At 31.9% G+C, this 19875-nt stretch overlaps 3 non-coding genes across 3 annotated transcripts; 1 reads left to right on the forward strand and 2 right to left on the reverse strand.

Annotated features, from left to right (window-relative positions):
* Nucleotides 1-15321: 15321 nt before the first annotated feature.
* TRNAF-GAA (transfer RNA phenylalanine (anticodon GAA)) lies at nt 15322-15394 on the reverse strand. The gene has a single exon. It is a non-coding gene; the product is annotated as a tRNA-Phe (tRNA).
* A 1836-nt stretch (nt 15395-17230) lies between these two features.
* Nucleotides 17231-17303, forward strand: TRNAT-UGU (transfer RNA threonine (anticodon UGU)). The gene has a single exon. It is a non-coding gene; the product is annotated as a tRNA-Thr (tRNA).
* A 1105-nt stretch (nt 17304-18408) lies between these two features.
* TRNAS-GGA (transfer RNA serine (anticodon GGA)) lies at nt 18409-18496 on the reverse strand. Its single transcript has one exon. It is a non-coding gene; the product is annotated as a tRNA-Ser (tRNA).
* Between the last annotated feature and the right edge of the window lie 1379 nt (nt 18497-19875).

The following is a 19875-nucleotide window of genomic DNA, read 5'->3' on the forward strand; positions in this document are numbered from 1 at the left end:
TTAGGGATAAAAGTTTGGATATTTTCGAAATAAAGAAAAATATGTCCTTCTTTCTATTCAATAATTCAATGTCCTATTTTGATTTTATATAAAACAAAAAAGAAAAAATTACTCGATTTTGATTCTCAAAAATTTATCTATTTTATAAGATTGAATCGACTAAAAAAAGAAATTAATCATTTTATAGAGGATTGCCATGCTTAGTGTGTGACTCGTTAGTTTTTTAGAATGATTAAAAAAAAAAAAGAAACCGGTTAATAGTATCAATTCATTTAAAAAGAACTAATAACCAACACATCACTTCGGATTATCTAGATCTAAAGAATTAGTCAAAAGAAAAAAAATTTAATAAAAAAAGAATATAGCAACTGAAAAATTGTGAAAGATAAAAGAAAAAAAAGATTATTTAGTTGTAAAGCAATAAAAATATATAGATAAAAGAAAAGGTGAAAGAAAGAGATTAAAATATATCAATGATATAGAATTCGAATATGTAAAGGTCTATGGGTCATCTCAGAAAAGATAGTGTATTAAAGCATCCTTAAAAATAAAAAAGAATAATATATATATTTTTTTTTTATTTTTAATGTCAATAAATTAAGAGCTCTGAATCAAGAAAAACTGATAATATTGATTCACGAAAAAAGAAATGAATATTCTATTCTAAAAAAATTTTATTAATTTTTAGCTATGAGAAAGGCTCCATTGTCGAATTAAAACCTAACCATTAATCGAGAGGCGATGGGAACGACGAAACCTGCAAATACTTAAGACTTAAGATTTTATTAAAAAAATCTTAAAGAAAACAAATCTTAATGATTTCTTAGGTGGGATGGCGGAAGAAACCTAAAAACAATCCATTTTTTAGGAGTTGTACCCTACATTAACATCTGAATTTCATTACATCTGAATTTGAGAATAAAAGAGTAAATATTCGCCCGCGAGAATTTTTCTTTTATTGAATTTTTTTATATTTTTGCCAATTCTAAGAATCGATATTGAAAACAAGATCTAAAAATTTCGAAGATTGTATGAAATCTCAAAAAATACCGAGATTTCGTTATTTACTAAACATATGACTATTTCTATTATTTTATCGATTAGATAGAATCTATATCCATATAGATATAGATATTTGAATTACTTCATTCGCGAGGAGCCGTATGAGGTGAAAATCTCATGTACGGTTCTGTAATAAAGATGGAATTGAAAAACAACCATCAATTATAACCCCCAAAGAACCAGATTTCGTAAACAACATAGAGGAAGAATGAAGGGAATATCCTATCGAGGTAATAATATTTGCTTCGGAAGATATGCTCTTCAGGCACTTGAGCCAGCTTGGATAACATCTAGACAAATAGAAGCGGGACGCGCGGGCAATGTCAAGAAATGTTCGCCGAGGTGGACAAATATGGGTACGTATTTTTCCAGACAAACCGGTTACAGTAAGACCTACTGAAACACGTATGGGTTCAGGAAAAGGATTTCCCGAATATTGGGTAGCTGTTGTTAAACCTGGGAAAATACTTTATGAAATGGGTGGAGTACCAGAAAATATAGCAAGAAAGGCTATTTCAATAGCATCATCCAAAATGCCGATACGAACTCAATTCATTATTTCAGGATAATAAAAGAGAACCAAAGAAAATAGGTCTTTAGAATGAAAAGAAAAAAGGCAATAATAGGTTCCTTTTTTTTTGAACACAAAATATTTTTACTTCCTTTTTTAGATTGAAATAATAAAAAAATGATATGATTCAACCTCAAACTCATTTGAATGTAGCGGATAACAGCGGAGCACGTGAACTGATGTGTATTCGAATCCTAGGAGCTAGTAATCGACGATATGCTTATATTGGCGACATTGTTGTTGCTGTAATCAAACAAGCAGTACCAAATACGAACTTAGAAAAATCTGAAGTGATCAGAGCTGTAATTGTACGTACTTGTAAACAACTAAAACGTAGCAACGGTATAATAATTCAGTATGATGATAATGCTGCAGTTATAATTGATCAAGAAGGAAATCCAAAAGGAACTCGAATCTTTTGCGCAATCGCCCGGGAATTGAGACAGTTAAATTTCACTAAAATAGTTTCATTAGCACCTGAGGTATTATAAGAGGAAACCACGATATGGATATATTCTTTTTTTGTGAAATAGATAAATGTATCTATTTTATCTCAAAAATATATCTTTTGTAATAATTATTATTTTGAAGAATTCGTACTTATAAGTTTTAGAAGTAGCCATTTTTCTTTATTTCAGATTTATACTTGAAAACCTAAACAATATCTATATCTATCTATATATAGATATGGGCGAACGACGGGAATTGAACCCGCGCATGGTGGATTCACAATCCACTGCCTTGATCCACTTGGCTACATCCGCCCTTATAGTAAAAATGATCTATATCTCAAATTCTACCTTTTCATTATCCTTTTTTTTCTAACAAAGGAAAAAAAAAAAGATAAGGAATCATTAAATCAATCAAAAACGTATGTATAAATCTATAGAAATCTAAAAAAAAGATTACTAATCCAATATCCAATATAAAGGAGCAATATTAACAAAGTTGATATTGCTCCTTTATTTTTAAACAAAAACTCGTCTACTTTAAATTAAGATCAAAATTTTATCCATTAACAGATGGAGCTTCCATCGCAGCTAGATCTAGAGGGAAATTATGAGCATTACGTTCATGCATTACTTCCATACCAAGGTTAGCTCGGTTAATAATATCAGCCCAGGTATTTATTACACGACCTTGACTATCAACTACGGATTGGTTGAAATTAAAACCATTTAAGTTGAAAGCCATAGTGCTGATACCTAAAGCGGTAAACCAAATACCTACTACAGGCCAAGCAGCTAGGAAGAAATGTAAAGAACGAGAATTGTTGAAACTTGCATATTGGAAGATTAATCGGCCAAAATAACCATGAGCAGCTACAATATTATAAGTTTCTTCCTCTTGACCAAATCTGTAACCTTCATTAGCGGATTCATTTTCTGTGGTTTCCCTGATCAAACTAGAAGTTACCAAGGAACCATGCATAGCACTGAATAGGGAGCCGCCGAATACACCAGCTACACCTAACATGTGAAATGGATGCATAAGAATATTATGCTCAGCCTGAAATACAATCATAAAATTGAAAGTACCTGAAATTCCTAGAGGCATACCATCCGAAAAGCTTCCTTGACCAATAGGATAGATCAAGAAAACAGCAGTAGCGGCTGCAACAGGAGCTGAATATGCAACAGCAATCCAAGGACGCATACCCAGACGAAAACTAAGTTCCCACTCACGACCCATGTAGCAAGCTACACCAAGTAAGAAGTGTAGAACAATTAGTTCATAAGGACCGCCGTTGTATAACCACTCATCAACAGAAGCTGCTTCCCAGATCGGATAAAAATGCAAACCTATAGCCGCAGAAGTAGGAATAATCGCACCAGAAATGATATTGTTTCCATAAAGTAGAGATCCAGAAACAGGCTCACGAATACCATCAATATCTACTGGAGGGGCAGCGATAAAAGCGATAATAAATACAGAAGTTGCAGTCAATAAAGTAGGAATCATCAAAACACCAAACCATCCAATGTAAAGACGATTTTCGGTGCTGGTTATCCAATTACAGAAGCGACCCCATAGGCTTTCGCTCTCGCGTCTCTCTAAAATTGCAGTCATGGTAAAATCTTGGTTCATTTAATCATTAGGGACTCCCAAGCACAAAAATTCTCTATAATGCGAGAATTTGAGGACTTGTTATTCAACAGTATAACATGACTTATATACCAGTGTCAACCAATACTAATATCCATAGTATGTTCTTATTCATTAGTATGTTCTTATTCATTTCGGTTTATCCGAATTTACCTTGTTTATCCCATTTCATTGATTCATAAAAAAAGTTTATTTTCTATATATCATTCTATTTATAGAAATAGAGAATAGAAATATAGATATAATACAACATCGATCTACAAAAATGAGTTGCCCGGGACTTGAACCCGGAACTAGTCGGATGAAGTAGATAATTTATTCTTGAATAAAATTCAACAATAGAATAAAACAAGAAAAAATCCCTCCCCAAGCCGTGTTTGCAGTTTTCATTGCACACGGCTTTCCCTATGTATACATCTAAACCTTAATTACTTGCCTAGCAAAAGACTCTAAGAAAGTGAAATATAATATTTAATTCATTAACCCCGAATCTTGACTCTGACTACATGAGCATTTCAAAATCCTATATATAGATATAGAAGACTAAAAAAAATGATTTTTTTATCCTCATTGAATAAAAAGAAGGAAGTTCGTTTTATCAATTTACACCGATTTAAAAAATAACATAACCTATTTTCAATTATAAATAATTGACGAAATCGTTTCTTAAAAGAATATCCAAATACCAAATACGACCTCTATAAAACCTACGCAAAGTAAAAGAAGTTCTTGGAAAAATCAAAGAAAAAAGATCTTCTTCTGTAAAAAATTCTTGCAATAATTTTTCTGAACTTAATTTTTTCAAATAAATGCGCACAGTACTTTTATGCTTACGAGCCAAAGTTTTTATACAAGAAAACCGAAGTATATATTTTATTTGATAGAAACTCTTTTTTTTTGCAGATCCATTGTAATAATGAGAAAAATTTCTGCATATGCGCAAAAACCGGTCAATAATATCAAAATCAGATAAATTGGCCCAAACCGGCTTACTAATAGGATGACCCATTACATTACAAAATTTTGTTTTAGCCAATGATCTCATTAGAGGAATAATGGGAACTATTGTATCAAGTTTTTTTATAACAATTTTAATAAGAAATGAATTTTGCAACATTTGACTTCGTACTACTGAAAGATTTAGTGGAATACTTAAAAAATAGCCTAAAAAGTGAAATGAATACTGAGATAATTCGTTTATATAGATCGTTTCTAGTCCAGCCCAAATATCAAAATGACATTGCCATAAATATATAAAATAGTATTTCCATTTATTTATCAAAAAAGGAGTATTCTTTAAAACCAGAATTGATTTTCCTTGATATCTAACATAATGGATGAAAGTATCCTTAAAGAAGAAGAAAGTATATGAACAATTCTTAGTAGATACTTCTACAAGATGTTTTATTTTTTCATAGAAAAAAATTCGCTCAAAAAAAACGCGAAAATGTTTTAACTGTAACTGAGAGGATTTGTTACGTAGAAAAAGAAAGATAGATTCATATTCCCATACATATAAATTATATAGGAACAAGAAAATTCTTCGATTCCTTTTTGAAAAAAAAGTAAAAATCCATTTTTTTGGAGGAAAAAGACTATTCCAATTATAATAGTAATAAAAAAACAACCTTATTAAATGAAAGAAAGAGACATCTTTTATCGAATATCGCAGGATTTGAACCAAGATTTCCAGATGGATAGGATAGGGTATTCGTATATCTGACTTATGATTTAAATATATCAGTTGATCTTCGAAAAAGGGAAAGATCGAATGAATTGATTGAAAATTTTTATAAGATTTTACGATTTCTAATCCCCTTAAGGAAGAGCTAAATAATTGTAGAGAAAATAGAATCTCCACGACGATACCAAAACCTTCTAATATTATTTGAGAAAAAAAATGATAATTATAACCCACAAAAGTATTTTTTTTAGAATCATTAACAAAAAGAATGAAATGAGTCTGTTGATACATTCGAGTACTTAAACGTTTTACAATTAGTAAACTAAATTTATTGTTATAATCGACATTTTCTATAAAAAAGGACTCATGAGCATAAGCTAGTCCATAAATAGATTCCCGAAAAAAAAGTGGGTATAGGATGTCCTGGTATCGAGATCTACGGAGTTCTAAATATGCTTGATATTGCTCCATTAAAAAAAAAAAAGTCTATTTGGTCAAACAAAGAATCAGAGATTCATTGGATTATCAAATGATACATAGTGCGATATGGTCAAAACAGAAAATTATAGGTATAAATATATACCTAGAGAAGTAAAACCCATTAACGGACTCTCTCTAATCGATTTTTTGCCTAATTTTTGTTCTAGGATAACGAGCTAATTAAGAATCCTTTATTTTTTTTTTACCTAATCGCTCTTTTGATTTTGGAAAAAATATCTTTATCAATATACTCTTTCTTTTACACATTTATCGCTACCCCAAAATACCAAAAGATAATGGAAAATAGCTATATAGTTAGGACTCATAACAAAAATAAACCATTCACCAGAAAAGCTTTTCCCACATCAAGCACTAACCTATTTTTAACGTACAATTAGATGGGGTAATGATCCAAATAAAAAATAAATGAAAGCTCGATGCTTTTTGTTTCCCTATTAGAATTAGAACCACCAAGTTCTATCCCTTTATTAATCAAACCCAACGGAATTTTTTTTGTTACGAGCCAAAAATTCAAACAAAAATTTGAGCTGGATCCTAAAAGAATGAAATATTTTTAGAATTCTTCATTGATACGACATGCTACTTTTTCCAGTCATTCCTTTCTGGATCAGTCGTGGTTTTACAAGCTCTACCGATAGTATCGACGAACCCATTGCTTCATAGAAATGCGTAAAAAATAGAGTCGCTCTTAAAAGCCGAGTACTCTACCATTGAGTTAGCAACCCCATTACAATTTAAAAAATAAGGTGGATATTTATACCCAATCGCAATCAAAAAAATAAAATTACAAAATTGAATTGTCTAAAAAACTAAAAAAAGATATACCACCTATTTAAATACTATGTTCTTGAAATACTATGTTAGAGTTATCCATTATTATTATATATATAAGACTATATATATATTGGTATATATAGATCTAATATTTTCGTATATATATTCGTGTTTACCTTTCAATTCACTTACTTATTCATTAACAAAGTTTTTCTTGTTTGTCTCGCAGAAAGAAAACCAATGAACCTACCATTTGATGAAGTAATAACGCCTATTTAACGTAAGTAAGGTGATCAATTTATTCACGATCGGATTATATTTATTTGATACAGTGTTGTCAATATTAGTATTGAAAAAAAAATACAATCGAATAAATACAATCGAATTAATAAGATTTTCAATCTTATTAATTCGATTATTAGTATTATGTTAGAATTACTTATAAGAAAAATTATTTAAATATATATATATCTTTTTTTATTCTAAAATGATATTCTAAACTAAAAAAACGTATAAAATTATAGAAATATAGAAATCAATAGGAAAATACAAATTTCATATAGAAATGGAACAACTTCCCTATTATGTGAAATTCACATCGAAAAAGGCAATAGCCAGTTTCCCTTATAAATTGTAATCACTTTTTTCGTAAAATATCGTCTACTTACTATGCTTCTATTCCAATACGAAAGATAGAAATCTGTTTAATAATTAAGTATCTTTGTATTCGGCTCAATCCTTCTTTTAGGAAAAGATTGTGCCGAGTTTAATTGCAATTAATCCAAAGTATCCATTGCTTCGAATTCAAATAGTATCCATTGCTTCGAATTCAAATTTGATCTCCTTCCATACTTCGCAAGCAGCAGCTAATTCAGGACTCCATTTGCTAGCCTCACGGATAATTTCATTACCTTCACGAGCAAGATCACGTCCTTCATTTCGAGCCTTCACACAGGCTTCAAGAGCTACTCGATTAGCTACAGCACCTGGTGCATTTCCCCAAGGGTGTCCTAAAGTTCCTCCGCCAAATTGAAGTACGGAATCATCTCCAAAGATTTCGGTCAGAGCAGGCATATGCCAAACGTGAATACCTCCCGAAGCAACAGGCAGAACACCTGGTAGAGAAACCCAATCCTGAGTGAAATAAATACCACGACTTCGATCTTTTTCAACAAAATCATCACGCAGTAAGTCAACAAAACCTAAAGTGATATCTCTTTCCCCTTCAAGTTTACCTACTACGGTACCGGAGTGAACATGATCTCCACCAGACAAACGTAATGCTTTAGCTAATACACGAAAGTGCATACCATGATTCTTTTGTCTGTCGATAACTGCATGCATTGCACGATGTATATGAAGAAGTAGACCATTATCTCGGCAATAATGAGCCAAGCTAGTATTTGCAGTGAATCCCCCTGTTAAATAATCATGCATTACGATAGGAACGCCTAATTCTCTGGCAAATACAGCTCTTTTCATCATTTCTTCGCATGTACCCGCAGTTGCATTCAAGTAATGCCCTTTGATTTCACCTGTTTCAGCCTGTGATTTAAAAATCGCTTCAGCACAAAATAAGAAACGGTCTCTCCAACGCATAAATGGTTGGGAATTCACATTTTCATCATCTTTGGTAAAATCAAGTCCCCCACGAAGACATTCATAAACAGCTCTACCATAATTCTTAGCGGATAACCCCAATTTAGGTTTAATAGTACATCCTAATAGGGGACGACCATACTTGTTCAATTTATCTCTCTCAACTTGGATGCCGTGAGGCGGACCTTGGAAAGTTTTAATATAAGCGGTTGGGATTCGCAAATCCTCCAGACGTAGAGCACGCAGTGCCTTGAACCCAAATACATTACCGACAATAGAAGTAAACATGTTAGTAACAGAACCTTCTTCAAAAAGGTCTAAAGGATAAGCTACGTAAGCAATATATTGATTTTCTTCCCCAGCAACAGGTTCGATGTGATAGCATCGTCCTTTGTAACGATCAAGACTGGTAAGCCCATCGGTCCACACAGTTGTCCATGTACCAGTAGAAGATTCGGCGGCTACCGCAGCACCTGCTTCTTCAGGTGGAACTCCAGGTTGAGGAGTTACTCGAAATGCTGCCAAGATATCAGTATCTTTGGTTTCATACTCAGGAGTATAATAATTCAATTTATAATCTTTAACACCAGCTTTGAACCCAACACTTGCTTTAGTCTCTGTTTGTGGTGACATAAATCCCTCCCTACAACTCTTGAATTAAGAATTCTTGAAACAATAAGGTCTACTCGATATGACTTAGGAGTTAATGAAATCTTTTACAAAAATCAACTACTATTATCAATTAATCCCAAAGGTTCGTTATGTTATTATTAAATTAAACGATGGTATTTGATTTGTCAAATACATCATTATTGTATACTCTTTTCTATGTATGGCGCAACCCAATCTTTTTTTTTTTTCAATTTGATCTTATTTTTTAATTTTGAAATCGAAAGATCTAATCTAAATAATAATAATAATTTATTCTTAATCTTGACAGTGATATATGTTGTCTATGTAAATCCTAGATGTAAAAATAGGCAGCTTTCTCCCCGGAAAATAAAAAAAGAGGTCAAAAAATAGGGAAACAGAGGGTAAGTCTAAAAAATTGTCTACTGAGGAAATACGAAAGCCAATGATAAAAAAAATGAATTCTAAATTAAGGTACAGGTTCGAATTCCATACAGAATATAGATGATATTTTCTAGAATGATAGAAAAAAAGAAAAGACTTTCGAAAGATTTTATCCAATTGAAATTTTCAAAATAACTGCAGTAAGCTTAAGAATTCAATAATTGAATTTGAATAAGTAAGTAAACAGTTAAAGAGGATTGATGGAATAGTACCAAAAAAATGGAGTACTAACTCCCATTTCTTATTTCTTTTTGAATTAACCGATCAACTTGCTTTCTTATCGAACATTTCTTTTTGATTTAAAAACTTTTTCGGAAAAAAAAATTGGCTTTTGATATGCGAATAAATCCTCCTACTTCCGGTCCTGAAGTTTCTTCGATTGAAAAAAAAAATCTGGGACATATTGACCAAATAATTGGTCCGGTACTAGATGTAGCCTTTCCCCCGGGGAAGATGCCTAATATTTACAATGCTCTGGTAGTTAAGGGTCGAGATACTGTTGGTCAACAAATTAATGTGACTTGTGAAGTACAACAATTATTAGGAAATAATCGAGTTAGGGCTGTAGCTATGAGTGCTACAGATGGTCTAATGAGAGGAATGCAAGTTATTGACACAGGAACTCCCCTAAGTGTTCCAGTAGGCGGAGCAACTCTAGGACGAATTTTCAACGTGCTTGGAGAGCCGATTGATAATTTAGGTCCTGTAGATACTCGTACAACATCTCCCATTCATAGATCTGCGCCTACCTTTATACAATTAGATACAAAATTATCTATTTTTGAAACAGGAATAAAAGTAGTAGATCTTTTAGCTCCTTATCGTCGTGGAGGAAAAATAGGACTTTTCGGTGGAGCTGGAGTGGGTAAAACAGTACTTATTATGGAATTGATCAATAACATTGCCAAAGCTCATGGAGGTGTATCTGTATTTGGCGGAGTAGGTGAGCGTACTCGCGAGGGAAATGATCTTTATATGGAAATGAAAGAATCTGGAGTAATTAATGAACAAAATATTGCAGAATCCAAAGTAGCTTTAGTATATGGTCAAATGAATGAACCACCCGGAGCTCGTATGAGAGTTGGTTTAACTGCCCTAACTATGGCGGAATATTTTCGAGATGTCAATGAGCAAGATGTACTTCTATTTATCGACAATATCTTCCGCTTCGTTCAAGCAGGATCTGAAGTATCTGCCTTATTGGGTCGAATGCCCTCTGCTGTGGGTTATCAACCCACTCTTAGTACTGAAATGGGTTCTTTACAAGAAAGAATCACTTCTACCAAAGAAGGGTCCATAACTTCTATTCAAGCAGTTTATGTACCTGCCGACGATTTAACTGACCCTGCTCCTGCTACGACATTTGCACATTTAGATGCTACTACTGTACTATCAAGAGGATTAGCCGCCAAAGGTATCTATCCAGCAGTAGATCCTTTAGATTCAACCTCAACTATGCTCCAACCTCGAATCGTTGGTGAAGAACATTATGAGACTGCGCAACGAGTTAAACAAACTTTACAACGTTACAAAGAACTTCAAGACATTATAGCTATCCTTGGCTTGGACGAATTATCCGAAGAAGATCGCTTAACCGTAGCAAGAGCACGAAAAATTGAGCGTTTCTTATCACAACCTTTTTTCGTAGCAGAAGTTTTTACCGGTTCGGCTGGAAAATATGTTGGTCTAGTAGAAACAATTAGAGGGTTTAATTTGATTCTTTCTGGAGAATTAGACGGTCTTCCTGAACAAGCCTTTTATTTGGTAGGTAATATCGATGAAGCTACTGCGAAGGCTACGAACTTAGAAACGGAGAGCAATTTGAAGAAATGACTTTAAATCTTTGTGTATTGACCCCCAATCGAATTGTTTGGGATTCAGAAGTGAAGGAAATCATTTTACCTACTAATAGCGGACAAATTGGAGTATTACCTAATCATGCGCCTATTGCCTCAGCTGTCGATATAGGTATTTTGAGAATACGTCTTAAAGACCAATGGTTAACAATGGCTCTGATGGGGGGGTTTGCTAGAATAAATAATAATGAGATAACTGTTTTAGTAAATGATGCGGAAAAGGGTAGTGACATTGATCCACAAGAAGCACAGCAAACTCTTGAAATAGCAGAAACTAATTTGAATAAGGCTGAAGGCAAGAGACAAACAATTGAGGCAAATCTAGCTCTTAGACGAGCTAGAACACGAGTAGAGGCTATCAATGTTATTTCATAACAAGTTGAAATTGATGCGTCCCAATATCCGAAAACAATAAAAAGAAAAAAGAAACAGTCAGAAGAAAAAAGTAAGTAGAAAAGCTTATTAGATACCACAGTCAAAGGTATCTAATAAGTTATAACTATACCTTACCTACTATTGGATTTGAACCAATGACTCCCGCCGTATGAAAGCAATACTCTAACCACTGAGTTAAGTAGGTAATTTAGGACTCCTCCTCAAAAAAAAAAAAAGAAGAGTACCCATCTATCAGATTAATTGATTATAAATGTAAAATTACTGATAAGCAATACCAACCCCCGTTCAAGGGATTCGATCATGTAATATTCATCTTGACAAGCAATTATCTTCATACTATGATAAAATATGTATCAAAAACACAAGGGCTGTAGCTCAGTTAGGTAGAGCACCTCGTTTACACGAGCGCCAATGCTTTTTTTCAGAGGAGTTCATCTTGTAATTAAAAAAGTTTATCTTATAGTAAGAAATCGGTGTCTTACTCCATTTTAAGGAACAAAACAAGAGAACACTAGCCTGACAAAGGGTTTAGCCATAAAATCGAATCCATAATTGATTTGAGATATTGATAAGGTGAATACCCATTTCTCGTCAATGCTAAACATAAAGGGTATAGGGACCTAAAAAAGATTATCTTTTCTTCCTATTTTATGAACTTTAAGGTGTATGAAGTGTCATTTCTTATCTTCTATTTTAATTTTAGTAGGTGGATAAAGAGTCCATTTAACTTAAGTTGATCTAGGCCAGAAGCAGACCTACGTCAAGATAATCCTTCTTTGAAACACTTTGGTAGTGCTCTTTGATTGTTATACAAATAAAAAAGAAGAGCATAGGGAATCATCTCTTTATTCTTTACTGTAAAAAAAAAAAAAGATGGTGGACTAACTAATATTTTTATCAGTTAATGAAAAAGCTCAATGCAAAAAAAAATGCATGTTGGGTTTTGAAAACAATTTAAATCATTTAGATAATAATTAGTTTGATCTGTTTTACCGAGAAGGTCTACGGTTCGAGTCCGTATAGCCCTAATATTCCTACAGATACTAATAATATTAATACTATTTTGGATCGAATAGATCTCATTACTAAGACTATTACTAAAAAAAAAACAATTTGTAACTTTCTATTCGAACATATTCATATTCGATAGAATAATATTAATATTAGTATATTCAGCTAGTCTAAAAAAATGGAGACTTTAGACTAAAAATGAAAATGAATTTGGTATATTTTCTACATTCAGAGGAGTACTTTTATGTTTCTTCTTTACGAATATGATATTTTTTGGGCATTTCTAATAATATCAAGTTTGATTCCTATTTTGGCATTTCTAATTTCTGGAATTTTAGCCCCCATTAGCAAGGGACCGGAAAAACTTTCTAGTTATGAATCCGGAATAGAACCAATAGGCGATGCTTGGTTACAATTTCGAATCCGTTATTATATGTTTGCTCTCATTTTTGTTGTTTTTGATGTTGAAACGGTTTTTCTTTATCCATGGGCAATGAGTTTCGATGTATTAGGGGTATCCGTATTTTTAGAAGCTTTCTTATTCGTGCTTATCCTAATTGTTGGTTCAGTTTATGCATGGCGAAAGGGGGCATTAGAATGGTCTTAATTCTTGACTATTTAGACAATTAGAAAAAAAAATATTGAGACAATTATGAATTCCATTGAGTTTCCCTTACTTGATCAAACAACCCAAAATTCAGTTATTTCAACGACATTAAATGATTTTTCAAATTGGTCAAGATTATCCAGTTTATGGCCGCTTCTTTATGGTACGAGTTGTTGCTTCATTGAATTTGCTTCATTAATAGGATCACGATTCGATTTTGATCGTTATGGACTAGTACCACGATCGAGTCCTAGGCAGGCGGACCTAATTTTAACAGCGGGCACTGTAACTATGAAAATGGCCCCTTCTTTAGTTCGATTATATGAACAAATGCCCGAACCTAAATATGTTATTGCTATGGGAGCCTGTACAATTACGGGGGGGATGTTTAGTACCGATTCTTATAGTACTGTTCGAGGCGTAGATAAGCTAATTCCTGTAGATGTATATTTGCCGGGCTGTCCACCTAAACCGGAGGCCATTATAGATGCTATAACAAAACTTCGTAAGAAAATATCTCGAGAAATATATGAAGATCCAATGAGTTTTCAACGAGAGAATAGATGTTTTACTACCAACCATAAGTTTCATGTTGGATACAGTACTTATACTGACAATTATGGTCAAGAATTTTTCTATCAACCGCCATCTACTTCAGAGATATCGTCTGACACATTTTTTTAAAGTACAATAATAAAAAGCAATTCCTTTTTTAAAAATTTCATCGTATTTTAAAAATTTCATCGTAATAGAAAATACTAATACCAAACTCATAAAAAAAATTTAGGAGAAGCAAAAAATGCAAGGTCGTTTGTCTTCTTGGCTAGTCAAACATGGACTAATTCATAGATCCTTGGGTTTCGATTACCTAGGAATAGAGACTTTACAAATAAAGCCCGAGGATTGGCATTCCATTGCTGTCATTTTATATGTATATGGTTACAATTATCTACGTTCTCAATGTGCCTATGATGTAGCACCCGGAGGACTCTTAGCTAGTGTATATCATTTTACAAGAATAGAGTATGGTATAAATCAACCCGAAGAGGTATGCATAAAAATATTTGTATCAAGAAAAAATCCCAGAATTCCTTCGATTTTTTGGGTTTGGAAAAGTGCGGATTTTCAAGAAAAGGAATCTTATGATATGTTGGGAATCTCTTATGATAGTCATCCGCGTCTAAGACGTATTTTAATGCCCGAAAATTGGATAGGATGGCCTTTGCGTAAAGATTATATTGCTCCAAATTTTTATGAAATACAAGATGCTCACTAAATGATAAAAATAATAAACTAATCCAAACTTCTGCAACCCCAGTCAAAGAATATAAGTACATTCTGTTATAGATCAGACAAAATAATTGATTGACATTAAATCAGGCAGAGTAATGGAAGTTGCATTCAGATATTATTATGTGAGAAATCACAAAATTCAGAAATAATAGAAAGAATAATTATAGGGTTTAAAATAGGATGGATAGGAGTTTCTTAAGATTCTAAAACAAAAACAATACTGAGTTCTTATCAGCCAAGCCAATAAAAGAAATAGGATGAACTGCAAAAATTCTTTATCTTTATAATAAACTAATTCTTTATCTTTATAATAAACTATATAACGTGCACATCACCATCAATTATACGGCCACGAAAAAAAAAACACAAAGAAAAGGGCTCGATTCTATTTTGGTAATCCTTCTCAGATGAATTCTTAATATTCTCACTCCACCCCAGAACTTCGACTTTTAGGTCTTTTAACCAACTAATTAAACCACTCGAATATTATGGAAATAGAAACCTTTTTTTGTATCGCAGAAAAAAAAGGAAAAAAATAGATAAAGAATTCATTATCTATATATCTATATCTATATATATATAGATACTATAGATAAGCGAATATACCTAATAAAAAATTGCATCTATTCTTTAATCATCTAGGAAAAGTATATCTACAGATACCTAAATAGATCAAAGAAATATGTTATGTATCAGAATCTAGAAGAACACAAATTTGTATGAGTATCTATCCCCCATATTCATTAAAATGAATATGGGGGATAGATACTCATACAAATGAATCTTGTGTCAGGAACCAGATTTGAACTGGTGACACGAGGATTTTCAGTCCTCTGCTCTACCAACTGAGCTATCCCGACCATTCTTGAAGCTTAATACTTTGATTTTAAAAGATTTTTAAAATCTATGTTAATGAATCTATATCAACTAAGTAAAAAAAAAGTTTGTAAGTGAGTTTCCGCAGTAATAATTATTTTTTATTGTTAATCGTTAATTACGCATATGAAAATTCCTTGCTAAAAAATAAGATATTAATTTATACATTTCTGATTAAAAAAAATTCTATGTGTTTCACATATATATTTATATCTATTCCAAAACTCGTCCCTTGTCATTATGATAGATAAGAAAATTATGATAGATAGGAAATTGATGAAAATAAAAATTCCAATTTCGTTGGGAAATAATAAATCGAATAAAACACATAAATAAGGACTTCAAGATAGAGAGGATATAGGAAAAAAATTAGAAAATGAAAAAGTATTTTTGGGGATAGAGGGACTTGAACCCTCATGATTTCTTAAGTCGACGGATTTTCCTCTTACTTTCAATTTCATTGTTGTCGGTATTGACATGTAGAATAGGACTCTATCTTTATTCTCATCTGATTTATCAGTTCTTCAAGGGTTTTAGCCGATTATGATGAAGTGAATAATTTCATCAATAAATATTCCATCTTTTCTTCAACTTCGAATTGATTTGATTCACATTTTTCATTTGTGAATATTTTTATCACAAATAGATCTTCAATAATAAAATAAAAAGTAACAAATTGAAAGAGTATTTCAGTATATATATATGTTTCTAAATGTTTATCTTTGATCCATTCCTGTAATTTTGGTGAAAGGATTCTTTTACTAATGCAATAAAAAAAGTCGTCAATTTCGTTTGTTAGAACAGCTTCCATAGAGTCTCTGCACCTATCCCTTTTTTATTATCACTTTCTGAATTTTTATTTGTTTTCAGAAAACAGGATTTGGCTCAGGATTGCCCATTGTGAATTCCAGGGTTTCTCTGAATTTGAAAATTATTACTTGGTAAGTTTCCATACCAAAACTCAATCCAATTAAGTCCGTAGCGTCTACCAATTTCGCCATATCCCCATCTTTTTTTTTATTTGAATCTGATTATAATAGAATGCTTTTTTTTTCATTTCTATTATGAGAATTATGCGGGAACTTTTGAATTCATTAAATACATATTATTTTATTAAATATTAAAAACCCCTTTCTCCAATTTTATAGATTTTATTTCATCTATATTGGATACCTTTATTTGTTTGAATCAGAACTAATTCTAATATCTATATATTAACAATTCAATATACACAGATATAGACCACATATCTACTTATCTTCTATGTACCTACTTATCTTCTTTTTTCATACAATTTAGAATACTCGAATGGTCGATTCTTTTTTTTTTTTTGTTTTTGCTTAAAAAAAAAAAGAAAATAAACAATCCATTTATTCATATACAATTTATATAACTAAAACGAATCTAGTGGCTAAAAAAAACCATTCTTTTAATTGAATATAATATAGAATTAGACATTTACTTAGAAATATGGAATTCCTTAATAAATATTTACTAAAATTTATATTTATTCAAATTTACTTTAAGTACTAATAAATAATCTTTTTGAAAGAAATCAATTTAATAATATATATCTAGAATAGTAGATCGAAATAAATTATATTAAATAAATTATATTAATATAATATTAATTATTATCTTGCACTTTATGTTATCAGATAAAATAAATAATAGAAATAATAAAAATTGGGTTTGATTTTCTATATTTTCTTTCTCTATTTTTGATGTTTGTATTAATTTGAATTTTGTTATAAATAACTAAAAATTGATAACTAAGATCCCATTCAATTCTTCTGCATATGTATATTTCGTTTACATTAGCCGGTTTAGCTCAGAGGTTAGAGCATCGCATTTGTAATGCGATGGTCATCGGTTCGAATCCGATAACCGGCTTTTCTCTATTTGTTTTTTACATAATTGATAATATCTTTTTTAGAAATAAAAAATTGGGAGAGTTCGATCTCTGCGGAAGAAATCAAGAAATTAACCTACTTTTTTGTATTCTTTTATATACAATAAATTCGGATATTGATAAAATTCATCTAATTCTTCTTTGTACTATAAAACTTTAGTAGATTTCGCTTCATTTAGAATTCTATAATATTTTTCATTTCGTTTAGTTTTCATTTCGATTTATAAGATTTTTCATTTTAAAAAAGGAGTTTTTATGTCACGTTACAGAGGACCTCGTTTCAAAAAAATACGTCGTCTAGGATATTTACCAGGACTTACTAGTAAAAGGCCAACAGTCAAAAACGAATTTCGAAATCAATTGCGCTTCAGTAAAAAATCTCAATATCGTATTCGTTTAGAAGAAAAACAAAAATTGCGTTTTCATTATGGTCTTACAGAACGACAATTGCTTAAATACGTTCGTATCTCCGGAAAAGCTAAAGGATCAACTGGTCAGGTTTTATTACAACTACTTGAAATGCGCTTGGATAACATACTTTTTCGATTGGGTATGGCTGCGACTATTCCTCAAGCCCGCCAATTTATAAACCATAGACATGTTTTAGTTAATGGTCGTATAGTGGATATACCAAGTTATCGTTGTAAACCTCAAGATATTATTACAGCAAAGGATGAACAAAAATCTAAAACTCTTATTCAAAATTATTTTGATTCAGCCCCCCATGAGAAATTGCCAAATCATTTGACTGTTCACCCTTTCCAATATAAAGGTTTAATTAATCAAATAATAGATAATAAATGGGTTGGTTTGAAAATAAATGAATTACTGGTTGTAGAATATTATTCTCGTCAAACTTAAACTTAACTAAAATAACAAGAGTTTTTTTTACAAGGATTTTCTGCTATTCATATATCATAGACATGGATATGCGAAAATTTTTATTCCTTGCCCACCCGTTATCCACTATTTTTTGTATTACCGAAAAATGAGGAATATAAAGTTGTCCATATCAACAAACAAATTTGAAATATGAAATAATGGTATGCATTGGGATGAGTAATATTGATGAATTTGGTAAAGATTCGGAAAGAGAGGGATTCGAACCCCCGGTAAACAAAAAGCCTACATAGCAGTTCCAATGCTACGCCTTGAACCACTCGGCCATCTCTCCTATATAATGATGCCCAGAAACCGGTTGAATGTTGAATAGTGAATCAATCCTATTTTTCATAAATGCATAAAACCTATTCAAACTATAAAAATACAAAGTAAAATTAAAAAAAAACCTCCTACAAGGTCTTAGGATAAACAAATTTGATTGATGAGTTCATTTTTACGTTATTTCGCACTGTATTATAATTATACAATTCCTTTATTTGTGGGATTGATTTCTCACACCATGATTAATTAAATTATAGAATGGATTTCTACCTATGCCTAGATCTCGGATAAATGAAAATTTTATAGATAAGACCTTTTCAATTGTAGCCAATATCTTATTACGAATAATTCCGACAACTTCAGGAGAAAAAAGGGCATTCACTTATTACAGAGATGGTGTGATTTGATTCCATTTTTTTTGACCGATTTCGGTCAAAAAAAAATGGAATGGAAAAACCCCACGCGTGTTGAAGGTGAAATTTGTAAATAAAAGGATTAATTCCTTCTGTCGTGTATCCTCGATTAATGAAGCCTTATATGCTTGAATTTTAGGTTTCTAGTATTAAGCGAAAGGTTATACCTATACTTATGGGGTTAGGTCAACCCCAAATTACTAGTACTGATAGGCAACATTGGGAAAGAAGCACTACGCTTGGGAATCAAGGACACGAAAACTTTGTATCTATCTATATCCATGGCTTATCGAGATTGGGACTAACAGGAATGGTTGGGACAATAAATATCCATCTCGTTCATATTTTGGATACCCATAGAACCATCGAAGATTATTGAGGTGACTAATTCCAGGAAATTAAGCAGCGTAGAGGACAAAGAAATTGTTGAAGTTCTTATTTTTTTTTATCAAGTACCTACATACTTAATGTTAAGAAATAATTTTTGACAGGAAGGTTGGCTAGAGATTTATTGTAAAAACACTAGCTCTGTTCAGTTGAGAATGAGAATACTGGAATATTTTTTGATTTGATGGATTTTTCTCATTACACACATAAGGGGGGAGCCGTATGAGATGAAAATCTCACGTACAGTTCTGGAGCGGAGATTCTTTGAACCGAATGACGACCGTAACGGATGTCAGCTCAATCTGAAGGAAATTATGCAGAAGCTTTACAGAATTATTATGAGGCTATGCGACTGGAAATTGATCCCTATGATCGAAGTTATATACTTTATAACATAGGCCTTATTCACACAAGTAACGGAGAACATACTAAAGCTTTGGAATATTATTTTCGGGCGCTCGAACGAAACCCATTTTTACCCCAAGCTTTTAATAATATGGCCGTGATCTGTCATTACGTGCGACTATCTCCACTATAGAAAGAAAAAAGAAAAGAACAAGCAAATCCACAAATTTTAATATAAGAAATA

Source organism: Vigna unguiculata, unplaced genomic scaffold, assembly GCF_037176805.1.
Source record: "Vigna unguiculata cultivar grain cowpea cultivar isolate G323 ecotype 2 unplaced genomic scaffold, ASM3717680v1 ptg000401l, whole genome shotgun sequence".
NCBI classification, from domain to species: Eukaryota; Viridiplantae; Streptophyta; class Magnoliopsida; order Fabales; family Fabaceae; genus Vigna; species Vigna unguiculata.